At 56.7% G+C, this 14,754-nt stretch overlaps 1 long non-coding RNA gene across 15 annotated transcripts; it reads left to right on the top strand.

Moving 5' to 3' along the window:
• The first annotated feature begins 1,840 nt into the window (after positions 1–1,840).
• On the top strand, positions 1,841–13,964 carry LOC310885318. 15 transcript variants are annotated; one of them, XR_014574695.1, is made up of 8 exons: positions 1,841–1,855; positions 2,255–2,542; positions 2,896–3,871; positions 4,054–6,026; positions 6,219–8,185; positions 8,374–10,341; positions 10,523–12,494; positions 12,677–13,964. It is a non-coding gene; the product is annotated as an uncharacterized lncRNA (long non-coding RNA). The 15 variants fall into 15 exon arrangements; XR_014574696.1 differs by having other exon boundaries at positions 2,252–2,542; XR_014574697.1 differs by lacking the exon at positions 1,841–1,855 and adding an exon at positions 1,882–1,896.
• Positions 13,965–14,754: the final 790 nt, after the last annotated feature.

The following is a 14,754-nucleotide window of genomic DNA, read 5'->3' as shown; positions in this document are numbered from 1 at the left end:
ATTTCTATGCAATGTCCCTACAGGCTAAATAATGTCAACCAATTTAAATCGCAACCGGTAGGGAATAATATCTGGGGCCTGATGTCCTCTATCCTGCTCAGATAATAACAGCAATACAGTTGTAATTATGGTGATAATGTTCAAAATTCATTTGCGTTTGCCTGAGTTGTGATGATTTATTGTTTGATGATTATCTTGCTAGAGTTTTGTGGATGGAATAATCTCCCTTATTTACATAATCAAGGCATCAAAATCTTTAGAGCAGGGCTTGCTATCAGCAGCTGGCTGTGCCATGTGTGGTAGGATCCCGTAGTTTTTACACCTTGTGTTGCAGGAGACCCTGGTATCCGTTAGACTATACTGAAAATTTAGTCTTGTACTATTTAAGTGTAAATCACATTAATATAGGGAGCTGTTCCTGCATTACTGACAGCTACTAAAGCTAGTTAATAGGCAGAATCTGTGTACCGTTGCAAGGTAGAGCTGAGAAGGACTGTTGGAATGATACCTTTGTCAAAAGCCAATAAACAAAGAAACATGTACAAAGCATTAAATTTGCAGGCAGAACCGATACGTGGATATGATTTACAATGCGTGCTTTTGTGCAAATTGCTGCAACATCAGAAACCATGTGGTAAGTGTCGACTTCGCCTGGGGGATAAGCTCCAGGCTCCACAAGCTACAGAAATCCTTCGGCACCTTCTGGAAAGCTCTCAGACCCCCTCTCTCCCAGTACCAGCCACAACTTGTCACCAGCTGCAGGAAACGAAAACCACTGACATCACAATGGATGGGGGTGCAGCAATACCACCACGTTTGTGAGGCTGCACTACTGAAGTCTACCCTGATCTGGGCCTGTTCACTTCAACTTCATTGAAACTTACCATTTTTCACTCAATTACTTTTACAAAACTTTTAAAATTGTTTGTTTTCCTCATGACAGATACATAGTTAAAATACTTGATTTCAGTAATGTTTTTGTAAAATGAAGTGCATTTTAGTATGCCTTTCACTCATTAAGAGTTAAGGATGCACAGGTGCCAAGTAGATCTCAGCTGTATGCTTTTTGCCACAGCTGAGCTGCTCAGACACTCCTGTGACACTGGCACTAAAAGCTCAAAAACTGCAGACTGATTTTAAGGAATAAACTGCTGCAATAGGATATTATCTTGCTGTTGAGTTTTAAGAGCAAGTTAGATGACAGTCTGTAAGAAGATTTGAGAGAGGGCTATCTGAGGTAAGACTTTTTTTTTTTTTTTACTGTTTTCTCCGTAATAATATTCCCTTTTCTCTGTAATATTTCTGAGTTTCAAAGAGGTTTTTTTTTTTGTTTTGTTTTTTGTGTGGAGGCAGTGATATTAGAAATTTCTGTGGAGAACTAAATAACAAAAATATATATTTCTCATTTATTTGGGGACACCGATTTCTTTGGAAGGAACATGCAACATTTTCCCTAATTAGACACTTGGAACCACGAGGTTTTTAGATGTTATTTGGCTAGCTGCGCACAAGTTTTCCAACGCCCATCCGCAGGCCCCCGTTTGCTGTGAGGGACACAGACCCCTCACGGCTGAGAGCCCGGCCATGACGGGCAGGGCAGCGAGCACGGCGGCGCTGCCACCCCCGACTGTTACGACAGCGCCCTCAGAGGCCTCAACCAATCAAAGCCGGCCGCATGTCCGTTTTCACCAATGGGCGGGCGCGATCGCCAAGGCGAAAGTGGCGGGCGCCGTTCCGCGTTGCTATTGGCTGGCGGGCGGGCCGGCGTGGTATATAAAGCATTGTGAGGGACGGGGTGAGGTACTGCCCGAGGAGCGGATGAATATGCTGTCGGTCTGTGCTGCGTTATCCTGAGGTGCTGAGGAGATTGCGGCGGGCAGCTCTGTCAGGGAGGTGGTGAGTGGTCAGTACCAAGCGGGAGCGAGATGGGGCAGTGTTGGGGGGCTGGGCGAGGAAATCCGGGGAGAGCCTGCCTGGGCTGAGGTAACGGGGAGGGAGAGTGGTGAGAGGGCAGGGCCATGCTGAGGGGATGAGAGGGGGCGGTAGTATGGAGCAGGCTTGGGGCTGGTAGGTAGACACTAATACCACAAATATCTCTTGCTATAGTGGGATGAAAGTATATACAGGAAGAAAAACAAGAATGCTGAGAAGAATTTAATGTGCAGTAACATTCTATGTGCTAGATGGCTACTTTTTGGCAGTAGATACTAGTATATGACAATCTCTAAGCTGTATGTTGTTCCTTTGGCAGCAGGTGCTAGAACAAAAAAAAAATCAGTCTAGGGGAACTTGCGGTATGAGTGACAAAGAAGAGCAGAGCAGCAGCAATGATGATTGAAGAGAAAGGCAGCCTGGGCAAAGGTACTGCCCTGTCAACAGGTAAGGACTTCAGTTGGTAGCAGCCAGTGAAGAAGAAGGAAGAGGCATCATATGGAACTACGAGGCAAGAATGAGCAGCAAGAGGACGAGGGAACAGAAGACTGAAGAGGAGCAAAAACGAAGGCACCCTGGGGAAAGGGACCGCGCTGTCAGCAGGGCTACAGTAAGGAGAGCAGTGCTGGCACCTTAGGTGCCCAGGTTTGTTTTGCAGTGCGTGACCACCCTGTAAGCAAGGGCTCAGGCTCTCAAGCTGTGCTATGCATGTCTAGCTCTGTTTGCCCAGGGTTCCAGCCTTGGAGCCCTGCTGCAGTAGTGGCTCGAGCTGCTCTGTGCGTCAGCATGGTGAGAAAAGCTGCTTTAAGTAGCTGTTGGTAGGGCCAAGTCGGGGATCCCAAGGCAGCTCCACATAACGACCACCCAAATGAAGGCAGACTTGGAAATGGGGACTACTTTCCTCAGGCCCAGGACTTGGAGCTTCCAACACATGTCTAACGGTTTGTCCTTTGTTTGCACCAGCCAACGCAGAAGAAAGAAAAGGCGTCATGTGGAACGACGAGGCAAGAGTGAGCAGGAAGAGGGAGCAGAAGACAGAAGAAGGGCAAACAGGAGGGCACCCTGGGCAAAGGCACCCAAAAGCACCTGGGAGCAGGGCCAGCCTGTAAGCAGGTGTTGGAGCCAGCTGCTCTAGTCAGCCAGCAGGAACAGCCCCTTCCCGGCCCTCTAGAGGGTGCGGGCTGGGGCGCTGCTCGTGTTGTCAGGGTCGTGTTTGTAGTTCCTATAGCGTGGGCTTAGTCTGCCCGTAGGGCTCCTGAAGCGGTTGAGTTGTGGCTCAGCCAGGCGGGCCGGCCCGTAGCAGGGCCACAGGTTGGAGCCTCGTGCTCTGCGGAGCTTTGTGGCGCTGCTGAGGCGTGGGGTACGGCCCTGTAAGCAGGGTGGAGCGTGCCCCCGTGTCACTTGCTGCCGGGAGCCCCCTGTAGCCAGGTGGGTCTCCGTGGCCCCCGCCTTACATGGGCCTGGGACCATTAGAAGTGGGTCCGGGTTTTCACCCTCCCTGTAACCAGGGCTTGGCCCGACCCCCGGCATTCGGCCGTCTCGCTCCGCTGCCTGTCCTTCCTGCTGGCGGGGGAAGGCTGAGCTCTGGGGTTCCCTGGGTGTTGTGGACCTGCCTGTAATCAGGCTTAGGTCTGGGAGCCTTTTGCTCTGCTGGCAGCTGTGGGGTGCCTGAGCTGTTAGCGGTATTGAGGTTTGGATTCCCCAGTTAGGGGAGAAGGAGCCTCCCCCGGCCTCTGGGCCCAGGGCAGCCCTGTAGCTCAGGGTGCTGCTGCCCTGGGTTCCTGGGCGCTTTAAATTGTCAACAGCTTCTCGAGCCCCCCTGTAAGCAGGGGTCCAGGCTCTTGGGCTGTTGCTGTGTGTGCCCAGCTTCCTTTGCCCAGGGAGCTTGCTTCGGAGCCCTGCTGCAGCACCGGATGGAGTTAATCTGTGCGTCAACACGGTGAGGAAAGCTGCTTTAAGGTGGTTTTGTTATGGCAAAGGGGGGAGTACCTCTGAGGCTGTCTCTCCTTGGGGGCCTGGTTGCAGTGGGGTCCTGCCTTGGGGTCTTCGGTTCCTTGTTCTGTTCCAGCACAGGAGTTGGAGCTTCGAACCCCGTTCTGATGGTTTTGTCCTCGTTTGCAGCAGCCAGCGCAGAGGAACGAAGAGGCGTCGTGTGGAACGACGAGGCAAGAGTGAGCGGGAAGAGGGGCAAAGAGGAGGGCACCCTGGGCAAAGGCACCGCCCTGTCAGCAGGGCTCTAAGTAGAGGACAGTAGCGCTGGCACCTTAGGTGCCCGGGTAGGTTTTGTGCTGGGCGACCTCCCTGTAAGCAGGGCTCGGGTCTTTGCTCTTGTAGTTGGCCTTTTGCCTCGTTGCTCCTTTGGCTGCCTGGGGGGAGCGGCCCCCTGGAAGCAGGGGCACAGCCGCTCTCTCCGCACCCGGCGGGGCCTCGGAGCTCTCTGGACCCCAAGGCCCCCCTGTAGTCAGGGGAGAGCCTTTCCCCACCCCCTTTTTTTGGCCGCCTAGCTCTTTGTGTAAACTACTTGTCTGTCCAAACATGATGAACTATTAAAAACTACTGTATAAATAATATAGAATGTAATATATAACATCAGCTATTACATAATAATATATATAATATGATAAATACGAATTATATGAAAAGCTATTCTGTGAAGTAGACGAGCTATTGCTGGAACAACCTATTATTAGGTGTTCTGTGTATTATTGCCCCGTAGCTGGGGTGCGTAGTACCGTTTGGCCACACCAGAAGCCCTTTTGGCCTCTGGAGGTCTCCGGCATCACTGTAACTTCCGGGCAGGTCTGAGGTTCTCGCCTTCTGCTTGCGGGTGGCGTTTTGCTACCCAAGAGTTGGTTGCGTTGGTTCTTCTTCCTCACTGGGACGTTATCTGTCCCTGTCCTGTCCTCTGTGCTCCCTCTCCATTCTCCAGGTCGGTGTGAGTGAGCGAGCGAGCGAGTTTTTCCTTAGGGCTCTCTTAAAATTGCTGCAGCTTAGCCTAAACTTCCCCGGGGGGACGGAGTTCTCGGTGCGGCTTGACGAGGGAGCCTGTGGGTAGTGACGGAGCCCAGGCTTGACCCATTTTTTTAGGGCAGTCAAGTGGCACAACAGTAGTATGGGCACCGCCACCCTGTAGCCAGGGCCTGGGTCTGCGCCCGTGTGCTTGGCTGTCCTGCCGGAGACCTGTGCGAGCGACAACCCCGTAGTTTGGGTCTGTGTCACGAGCTGTGGAGCCCTCTGTCCCCGGGAGCAGGGCCAGCCTGTCAGCAGGTGTTGGAGCCAGCTGCTCTAGTCAGCCAGCAGGAACAGCCCCTTCCCAGCCCTCTAGAGGGTGCGAGCTGGGGCGCTGCTCGTGTTGTCAGGGTCGTGTTTGTAGTTCCTATAGTGTGGGCTTAGTCTGCCCATAGGGCTCCTGAAGCGGTTGAGTTGTGGCTCAGCCAGGCGGGCCGGCCCGTAGCTGGGCCACAGGTGGGAGCCTCGTGCTCTGCGGAGCTTTGTGGCGCTGCTGAGGCGTGGGGTACGGCCCTGTAAGCAGGGTGGAGCGTGCCCCCGTGTCACTTGCTGCCGGGAGCCCCCTGTAGCCAGGTGGGTCTCCGTGGCCCCCGCCTTACATGGGCCTGGGACCACTAGAAGTGGGGCCGGGTTTTCACCCTCCCTGTAACCAGGGCTGGGGCCTGAGCCCCAGCGTTCGGCCTTCTCGCTCCGCTGCCTGTCCTTCCTGCTGGCGGGGGAAGGCTGAGCTCGGGGGTTCCCTGGGTGTTGTGGACCTGCCTGTAATCAGGCTTAGGTCTGGGAGCCTTTTGCTCTGCTGGCAGCTGTGGGGTGCCTGAGCTGTTAGCGGTATTGAGGTTTGGATTCCCCAGTTAGGGGAGAAGGAGCCTCCCCTGGCCTCTGGGCCCAGGGCAGCCCTGTAGCTCAGGGTGCTGTTGCCCTGGGTTCCTGGGCGCTTTAAATTGTCAACGGCTCCTCGAGCCCCCCTGTAAGCAGGGGTCCAGGCTCTTGGGCTGTTGCTGTGTGTGCCCAGCTTCCTTTGCCCAGGGAGCTTGCTTCGGAGCCCTGCTGCAGCACCGGATGGAGTTGATCTGTGCGTCAGCACGGTGAGAAAAGCTGCTTTAAGGTGGTTTTGTTATGGCAAAGGGGAGGGGGGGGGGGGGAAACCTCTGAGGCTGTCTTTCCTTGGGGGGCGGTTGCAGTGGGGTCCTGCCTTGGGGTCTTCGGTTCCTTGTTTTTTTCCAGCACAGGAGTTGGAGCTTCGAACCCCGTTCTGATGGTTTTGTCCTCGTTTGCAGCAGCCAGCGCAGAGGAACGAAGAGGCGTCGTGTGGAACGACGAGGCAAGAGTGAGTGGGAAGAGGGGCAAAGAGGAGGGCACCCTGGGCAAAGGCACCGCCCTGTCAGCAGGGCTCTAAGTAGAGGACAGTAGCGCTGGCACCTTAGGTGCCCGGGTAGGTTTTGTGCTGGGCGACCTCCCTGTAAGCAGGGCTCGGGTCTTTGCTCTTGTAGTTGGCCTTTTGCCTCGTTGCTCCTTTGGCTGCCTGGGGGGAGCGGCCCCCTGGAAGCAGGGGCACAGCCGCTCTCTCCGCACCCGGCGGGGCCTCGGAGCTCTCTGGACCCCAAGGCCCCCCTGTAGTCAGGGGAGAGCCTTTCCCCACCCCCCTTTTTTTGGCTCTTTGTGTAAACTACTTGTCTGTCCAAACATGATGAACTATTAAAAACTACTGTATAAATAATATAGAATGTAATATATAACATCAGCTATTACATAATAATATATATAATATGATAAATACGAATTATATGAAAAGCTATTCTGTGAAGTAGACGAGCTATTGCTGGAACAACCTATTATTAGGTGTTCTGTGTATTATTGCCCCGTAGCTGGGGTGCGTAGTACCGTTTGGCCACACCAGAAGCCCTTTTGGCCTCTGGAGGTCTCCGGCATCACTGTAACTTCCGGGCAGGTCTGAGGTTCTCGCCTTCTGCTTGCGGGTGGCGTTTTGCTACCCAAGAGTTGGTTGCGTTGGTTCTTCTTCCTCACTGGGACGTTATCTGTCCCTGTCCTGTCCTCTGTGCTCCCTCTCCATTCTCCAGGTCGGTGTGAGTGAGCAAGCGAGCGAGTTTTTCCTTAGGGCTCTCTTAAAATTGCTGCAGCTTAGCCTAAACTTCCCCGGGGGGACGGAGTTCTCGGTGCGGCTTGACGAGGGAGCCTGTGGGTAGTGACGGAGCCCAGGCTTGACCCATTTTTTTAGGGCAGTCAAGTGGCACAACGGTAGTATGGGCACCGCCACCCTGTAGCCAGGGCCTGGGTCTGCGCCCATGTGCTTGGCTGTCCTGCCGGAGACCTGTGCGAGCGACAACCCTGTAGTCGGGGTCTGTGTCACGAGCTGTGGAGCCCTCTGTCCCCGGGAGCAGGGCCAGCCTGTCAGCAGGTGTTGGAGCCAGCTGCTCTAGTCAGCCAGCAGGAACAGCCCCCTTCCCGGCCCTCTAGAGGGTGCGGGCTGGGGCGCTGCTCGTGTTGTCAGGGTCGTGTTTGTAGTTCCTATAGCGTGGGCTTAGTCTGCCCATAGGGCTCCTGAAGCGGTTGAGTTGTGGCTCAGCCAGGCGGGCCGGCCCGTAGCTGGGCCACAGGTGGGAGCCTCGTGCTCTGCGGAGCTTTGTGGCGCTGCTGAGGCGTGGGGTACGGCCCTGTAAGCAGGGTGGAGCGTGCCCCCGTGTCACTTGCTGCCGGGAGCCCCCTGTAGCCAGGTGGGTCTCCGTGGCCCCCGCCTTACATGGGCCTGGGACCACTAGAAGTGGGTCCGGGTTTTCACCCTCCCTGTAACCAGGGCTGGGGCCCGACCCCTGGCATTCGGCCGTCTCGCTCCGCTGCCTGTCCTTCCTGCTGGCGGGGGAAGGCTGAGCTCTGGGGTTCCCTGGGTGTTGTGGACCTGCCTGTAATCAGGCTTAGGTCTGGGAGCCTTTTGCTGCGCTGGCAGCTGTGGGGTGCCTGAGCTGTTAGCGGTATTGAGGTTTGGATTCCCCAGTTAGGGGAGAAGGAGCCTCCCCTGGCCTCTGGGCCCAGGGCAGCCCTGTAGCTCAGGGTGCTGTTGCCCTGGGTTCCTGGGCGCTTTAAATTGTCAACGGCTCCTCGAGCCCCCCTGTAAGCAGGGGTGCAGGCTCTTGGGCTGTTGCTGTGTGTGCCCAGCTTCCTTTGCCCAGGGAGCTTGCTTCGGAGCCCTGCTGCAGCACCGGATGGAGTTGATCTGTGCGTAAGCACGGTGAGGAAAGCTGCTTTAAGGTGGTTTTGTTATGGCAAAGGGGAGGGGGGGGGGAACCTCTGAGGCTGTCTCTCCTTGGGGGGCGGTTGCAGTGGGGTCCTGCCTCGGGGTCTTCGGTTCCTTGTTCTGTTCCAGCACAGGAGTTGGAGCTTCCAACCCCGTTCTGATGGTTTTGTCCTCGTTTGCAGCAGCCAGCGCAGAGGAACGAAGAGGCGTCGTGTGGAACGACGAGGCAAGAGTGAGCGGGAAGAGGGGCAAAGAGGAGGGCACCCTGGGCAAAGGCACCGCCCTGTCAGCAGGGCTCTAAGTAGAGGACAGTAGCGCTGGCACCTTAGGTGCCCGGGTAGGTTTTGTGCTGGGCGACCTCCCTGTAAGCAGGGCTCGGGTCTTTGCTCTTGTAGTTGGCCTTTTGCCTCGTTGCTCCTTTGGCTGCCTGGGGGGAGCGGCCCCCTGTAAGCAGGGGCACAGCTGCTCTCTCCGCACCCGGCGGGGCCTCGGAGCTCTCTGGACCCCAAGGCCCCCCTGTAGTCAGGGGAGAGCCTTTCCCCACCCCCTTTTTTTGGCCGCCTAGCTCTTTGTGTAAACTACTTGTCTGTCCAAACATGATGAACTATTAAAAACTACTGTATAAATAATATAGAATGTAATATATAACATCAGCTATTACATAATAATATATATAATATGATAAATATGAATTGTATGAAAAGCTATTCTGTGAAGTAGACGAGCTATTGCTGGAACAACCTATTATTAGGTGTTCTGTGTATTATTGCCCTGTAGCTGGGGTGCGCAGTACCATTTGGCCACACCAGAAGCCCTTTTGGCCTCTGGAGGTCTCCGGCATCACTGTAACTTCCGGGCAGGTCTGAGGTTCTCGCCTTCTGCTTGCGGGTGGCGTTTTGCTACCCAAGAGTTGGTTGCGTTGGTTCTCCTTCCTCACTGGGACGTTATCTGTCCCTGTCCTGTCCTCTGTGCTCCCTCTCCATTCTCCAGGTCGGTGTGAGCGAGCGAGTTTTTCCTTAGGGCTCTCTTAAAATTGCTGCAGCTTAGCCTAAACTTCCCTGGGGGGACGGAGTTCTCGGTGCGGCTTGACGAGGGAGCCCGTGGGTAGTGACAGAGCCCAGGCTTGACCCATTTTTTTAGGGCAGTCAAGTGGCACAATGGTAGTATGGGCACCGCCACCCTGTAGCCAGGGCCTGGGTCTGCGCCCGTGTGCTTGGCTGTCCTGCCGGAGACCTGTGCGAGCGACAACCCCGTAGTCGGGGTCTGTGTCACGAGCTGCGGAGCCCTCTGTCCCCGGGAGCAGGGCCAGCCTGTCAGCAGGTGTTGGAGCCAGCTGCTCTAGTCAGCCAGCAGGAACAGCCCCTTCCTGGCCCTCTAGAGGGTGCAGGCTGGGGCGCTGCTCGTGTTGTCAGGGTTATGTTTGTAGTTCCCATAGTGTGGGCTTAGCCTGGCCGTAGCCGGGCTCCTGAAGCGGTTGAGTTGTGGCTCAGCCAGGCGGGCCGGCCCGTAGCCGGGCCACAGGTGGGAGCCTCGTGCTCTGCGGAGCTTTGTGGCGCTGCTGAGGCGTGGGGTACGGCCCTGTAAGCAGGGTGGAGCGTGCCCCCGTGTCACTTGCTGCCGGGAGCCCCCTGTAGCCAGGTGGGTCTCCGTGGCCCCCGCCTTACATGGGCCTGGGACCACTAGAAGTGGGTCCGGGTTTTCACCCTCCCTGTAACCAGGGCTGGGGCCCGACCCCCGGCATTCGGCCGTCTCGCTCCGCTGCCTGTCCTTCCTGCTGGCGGGGGAAGGCTGAGCTCGGGGGTTCCCCGGGTGTTGTGGACCTGCCTGTAATCAGGCTTAGGTCTGGGAGCCTTTTGCTCCGCTGGCAGCTGTGGGGTGCCTGAGCCGTTAGCGGTATTGAGGTTTGGATTCCCCAGTTAGGGGAGAAGGAGCCTCCCCCGGCCTCTGGGCCCAGGGCAGCCCTGTAGCTCAGGGTGCTGTTGCCCTGGGTTCCTGGGCGCTTTAAATTGTCAACGGCTCCTCGAGCCCCCCTGTAAGCAGGGGTCCAGGCTCTTGGGCTGTTGCTGTGTGTGCCCAGCTTCCTTTGCCCAGGGAGCTTGCTTCGGAGCCCTGCTGCAGCACCGGATGGAGTTGATCTGTGCGTCAGCACGGTGAGAAAAGCTGCTTTAAGGTGGTTTTGTTATAGCAAAGGGGGGAGTACCTCTGAGGCTGTCTCTCCTTGGGGGGCGGTTGTGGTGGGGTCCTGCCTCGGGGTCTTCGGTTCCTTGTTTTGTTCCAGCACAGGAGTTGGAGCTTCCAACCCCGTTCTGATGGTTTTGTCCTCGTTTGCAGCAGCCAGCGCAGAGGAACGAAGAGGCGTCGTGTGGAACGACGAGGCAAGAGTGAGCGGGAAGAGGGGCAAAGAGGAGGGCACCCTGGGCAAAGGCACCGCCCTGTCAGCAGGGCTCTAAGTAGAGGACAGTAGCGCTGGCACCTTAGGTGCCCGGGTAGGTTTTGTGCTGGGCGACCTCCCTGTAAGCAGGGCTCGGGTCTTTGCTCTTGTAGTTGGCCTTTTGCCTCGTTGCTCCTTTGGCTGCCTGGGGGGAGCGGCCCCCTGTAAGCAGGGGCACAGCTGCTCTCTCCGCACCCGGCGGGGCCTCGGAGCTCTCTGGACCCCAAGGCCCCCCTGTAGTCAGGGGAGAGCCTTTCCCCACCCCCTTTTTTTGGCCGCCTAGCTCTTTGTGTAAACTACTTGTCTGTCCAAACATGATGAACTATTAAAAATTACTGTATAAATAATATAGAATGTAATATATAACATCAGCTATTACATAATAATATATATAATATGATAAATATGAATTGTATGAAAAGCTATTCTATGAAGTAGACGAGCTATTGCTGGAACAACCTATTATTAGGTGTTCTGTGTATTATTGCCCCGTAGCTGGGGTGCGCAGTACCGTTTGGCCACACCAGAAGCCCTTTTGGCCTCTGGAGGTCTCTGGCATCACTGTAACTTCCGGGCAGGTCTGAGGTTCTCGCCTTCTGCTTGCGGGTGGCGTTTTGCTACCCAAGAGTTGGTTGCGTTGGTTCTCCTTCCTCACTGGGACGTTATCTGTCCCTGTCCTGTCCTCTGTGCTCCCTCTCCATTCTCCAGGTCGGTGTGAGCGAGCGAGCGAGTTTTTCCTTAGGGCTCTCTTAAAATTGCTGCAGCTTAGCCTAAACTTCCCTGGGGGGACGGAGTTCTCGGTGCGGCTTGACGAGGGAGCCCGTGGGTAGTGACAGAGCCCAGGCTTGACCCATTTTTTTAGGGCAGTCAAGTGGCACAATGGTAGTATGGGCACCGCCACCCTGTAGCCAGGGCCTGGGTCTGCGCCCGTGTGCTTGGCTGTCCTGCCGGAGACCTGTGCGAGCGACAACCCTGTAGTCGGGGTCTGTGTCACGAGCTGCGGAGCCCTCTGTCCCCGGGAGCAGGGCCAGCCTGTCAGCAGGTGTTGGAGCCAGCTGCTCTAGTCAGCCAGCAGGAACAGCCCCTTCCTGGCCCTCTAGAGGGTGCGGGCTGGGGCGCTGCTCGTGTTGTCAGGGTTATGTTTGTAGTTCCTATAGTGTGGGCTTAGCCTGCCCGTAGCCGGGCTCCTGAAGCGGTTGAGTTGTGGCTCAGCCAGGCGGGCCAGCCCGTAGCCAGGCCACAGGTGGGAGCCTCGTGCTCTGCGGAGCTTTGTGGCGCTGCTGAGGCGTGGGGTACGGCCCTGTAAGCAGGGTGGAGCGTGCCCCTGTGTCACTTGCTGCCGGGAGCCCCCTGTAGCCAGGTGGGTCTCCGTGGCCCCCGCCTTACATGGGCCTGGGACCACTAGAAGTGGGTCCGGGTTTTCACCCTCCCTGTAACCAGGGCTGGGGCCCGACCCCCGGCATTCGGCCGTCTCGCTCCGCTGCCTGTCCTTCCTGCTGGCGGGGGAAGGCTGAGCTCTGGGGTTCTCTGGGTGTTGTGGACCTGCCTGTAATCAGGCTTAGGTCTGGGAGCCTTTTGCTCTGCTGGCAGCTGTGGGGTGCCTGAGCCGTTAGCGGTATTGAGGTTTGGATTCCCCAGTTAGGGGAGAAGGAGCCTCCCCCGGCCTCTGGGCCCAGGGCAGCCCTGTAGCTCAGGGTGCTGTTGCCCTGGGTTCCTGGGTGCTTTAAACTGTCAACAGCTCCTCGAGCCCCCCTGTAAGCAGGGGTCCAGGCTCTTGGGCTGTTGCTGTGTGTGCCCAGCTTCCTTTGCCCAGGGAGCTTGCTTCGGAGCCCTGCTGCAGCACCAGATGGAGTTGATCTGTGCGTCAGCACGGTGAGAAAAGCTGCTTTAAGGTGGTTTTGGTATGGCAAAGTGGGGAGTACCTCTGAGGCTGTCTCTCCTTGGGGGGCGGTTGCAGTGGGGTCCTGCCTTAGGGGTCTTCGGTTCCTTGTTTTGTTCCAGCACAGGAGTTGGAGCTTCCAACCCCGTTCTGATGGTTTTGTCCTCGTTTGCAGCAGCCAGCGCAGAGGAACGAAGAGGCGTCGTGTGGAACGACGAGGCAAGAGTGAGTGGGAAGAGGGGCAAAGAGGAGGGCACTCTGGGCAAAGGCACCGCCCTGTCAGCAGGGCTCTAAGTAGAGGACAGTAGCGCTGGCACCTTAGGTGCCCGGGTAGGTTTTGTGCTGGGCGACCTCCCTGTAAGCAGGGCTCGGGTCTTTGCTCTTGTAGTTGGCCTTTTGCCTCGTTGCTCCTTTGGCTGCCTGGGGGGAGCGGCCCCCTGTAAGCAGGGGCACAGCCGCTCTCTCCGCACCCGGCGGGGCCTCGGAGCTCTCTGGACCCCAAGGCCCCCCTGTAGTCAGGGGAGAGCCTTTCCCCACCCCCTTTTTTTGGCCGCCTAGCTCTTTGTGTAAACTACTTGTCTGTCCAAACATGATGAACTATTAAAAACTACTGTATAAATAATATAGAATGTAATATATAACATCAGCTATTACATAATAATATATATAATATGATAAATATGAATTGTATGAAAAGCTATTCTATGAAGTAGACGAGCTATTGCTGGAACAACCTATTATTAGGTGTTCTGTGTATTATTGCCCCGTAGCTGGGGTGCGCAGTACCATTTGGCCACACCAGAAGCCCTTTTGGCCTCTGGAGGTCTCCGGCATCACTGTAACTTCCGGGCAGGTCTGAGGTTCTCGCCTTCTGCTTGCGGGTGGCGTTTTGCTACCCAAGAGTTGGTTGCGTTGGTTCTCCTTCCTCACTGGGACGTTATCTGTCCCTGTCCTGTCCTCTGTGCTCCCTCTCCATTCTCCAGGTCGGTGTGAGCGAGCGAGCGAGTGAGTTTTTCCTTAGGGCTCTCTTAAAATTGCTGCAGCTTAGCCTAAACTTCCCTGGGGGGACGGAGTTCTCGGTGCGGCTTGACGAGGGAGCCCGTGGGTAGTGACGGAGCCCAGGCTTGACCCATTTTTTTAAGGCAGTCAAGTGGCACAACGGTAGTATGGGCACCGCCACCCTGTAGCCAGGGCCTGGGTCTGCGCCCGTGTGCTTGGCTGTCCTGCCGGAGACCTGTGCGAGCGACAACCCCGTAGTCGGGGTCTGTGTCACGAGCTGTGGAGCCCTCTGTCCCCGGGAGCAGGGCCAGCCTGTCAGCAGGTGTTGGAGCCAGCTGCTCTAGTCAGCCAGCAGGAACAGCCCCTTCCTGGCCCTCTAGAGGGTGCAGGCTGGGGCGCTGCTCGTGTTGTCAGGGTTATGTTTGTAGTTCCTATAGTGTGGGCTTAGCCTGCCCGTAGGGCTCCTGAAGCGGTTGAGTTGTGGCTCAGCCAGGCGGGCCGGCCTGTAGCTGGGCCACAGGTGGGAGCCTCGTGCTCTGCGGAGCTTTGTGGCGCTGCTGAGGTGTGGGGTACGGCCCTGTAAGCAGGGTGGAGCGTGCCCCCGTGTCACTTGCTGCCGGGAGCCCCCTGTAGCCAGGTGGGTCTCCGTGGCCCCCGCCTTACATGGGCCTGGGACCACTAGAAGTGGGTCCGGGTTTTCACCCTCCCTGTAACCAGGGCTGGGGCCCGACCCCCAGCATTCGGCCGTCTCGCTCCGCTGTCTGTCCTTCCTGCTGGCGGGGGAAGGCTGAGCTCGGGGGTTCCCTGGGTGTTGTGGACCTGCCTGTAATCAGGCTTAGGTCTGGGAGCCTTTTGCTCCGCTGGCAGCTGTGGGGTGCCTGAGCCGTTAGCGGTATTGAGGTTTGGATTCCCCAGTTAGGGGAGAAGGAGCCTCCCCCGGCCTCTGGGCCCAGGGCAGCCCTGTAGCTCAGGGTGCTGTTGCCCTGGGTTCCTGGGCGCTTTAAATTGTCAACGGCTCCTTGAGCCCCCCTGTAAGCAGGGGTCCAGGCTCTTGGGCTGTTGCTGTATGTGCTCAGCTTCCTTTGCCCAGGGAGCTTGCTTCGGAGCCCTGCTGCAGCACCGGATGGAGTTAATCTGTGCGTCAACACGGTGAGAAAAGCTGCTTTAAGGTGGTTTTGTTACGGTAAGGGGGAGTGGGGGGATATTTAAGGCTGTCTTGGTTAGGGGGGTCCTTATGAGGAGCTGCCTTCGGTT

The sequence above is a fragment of the Anser anser genome (genome assembly GCF_964211835.1).
Source record: "Anser anser genome assembly, chromosome: 22".
NCBI lineage: Eukaryota > Metazoa > Chordata > Aves > Anseriformes > Anatidae > Anser > Anser anser.
Note: the sequence above shows the minus strand (reverse complement) of the source record. Positions and strands in the feature narration are given on the sequence as shown.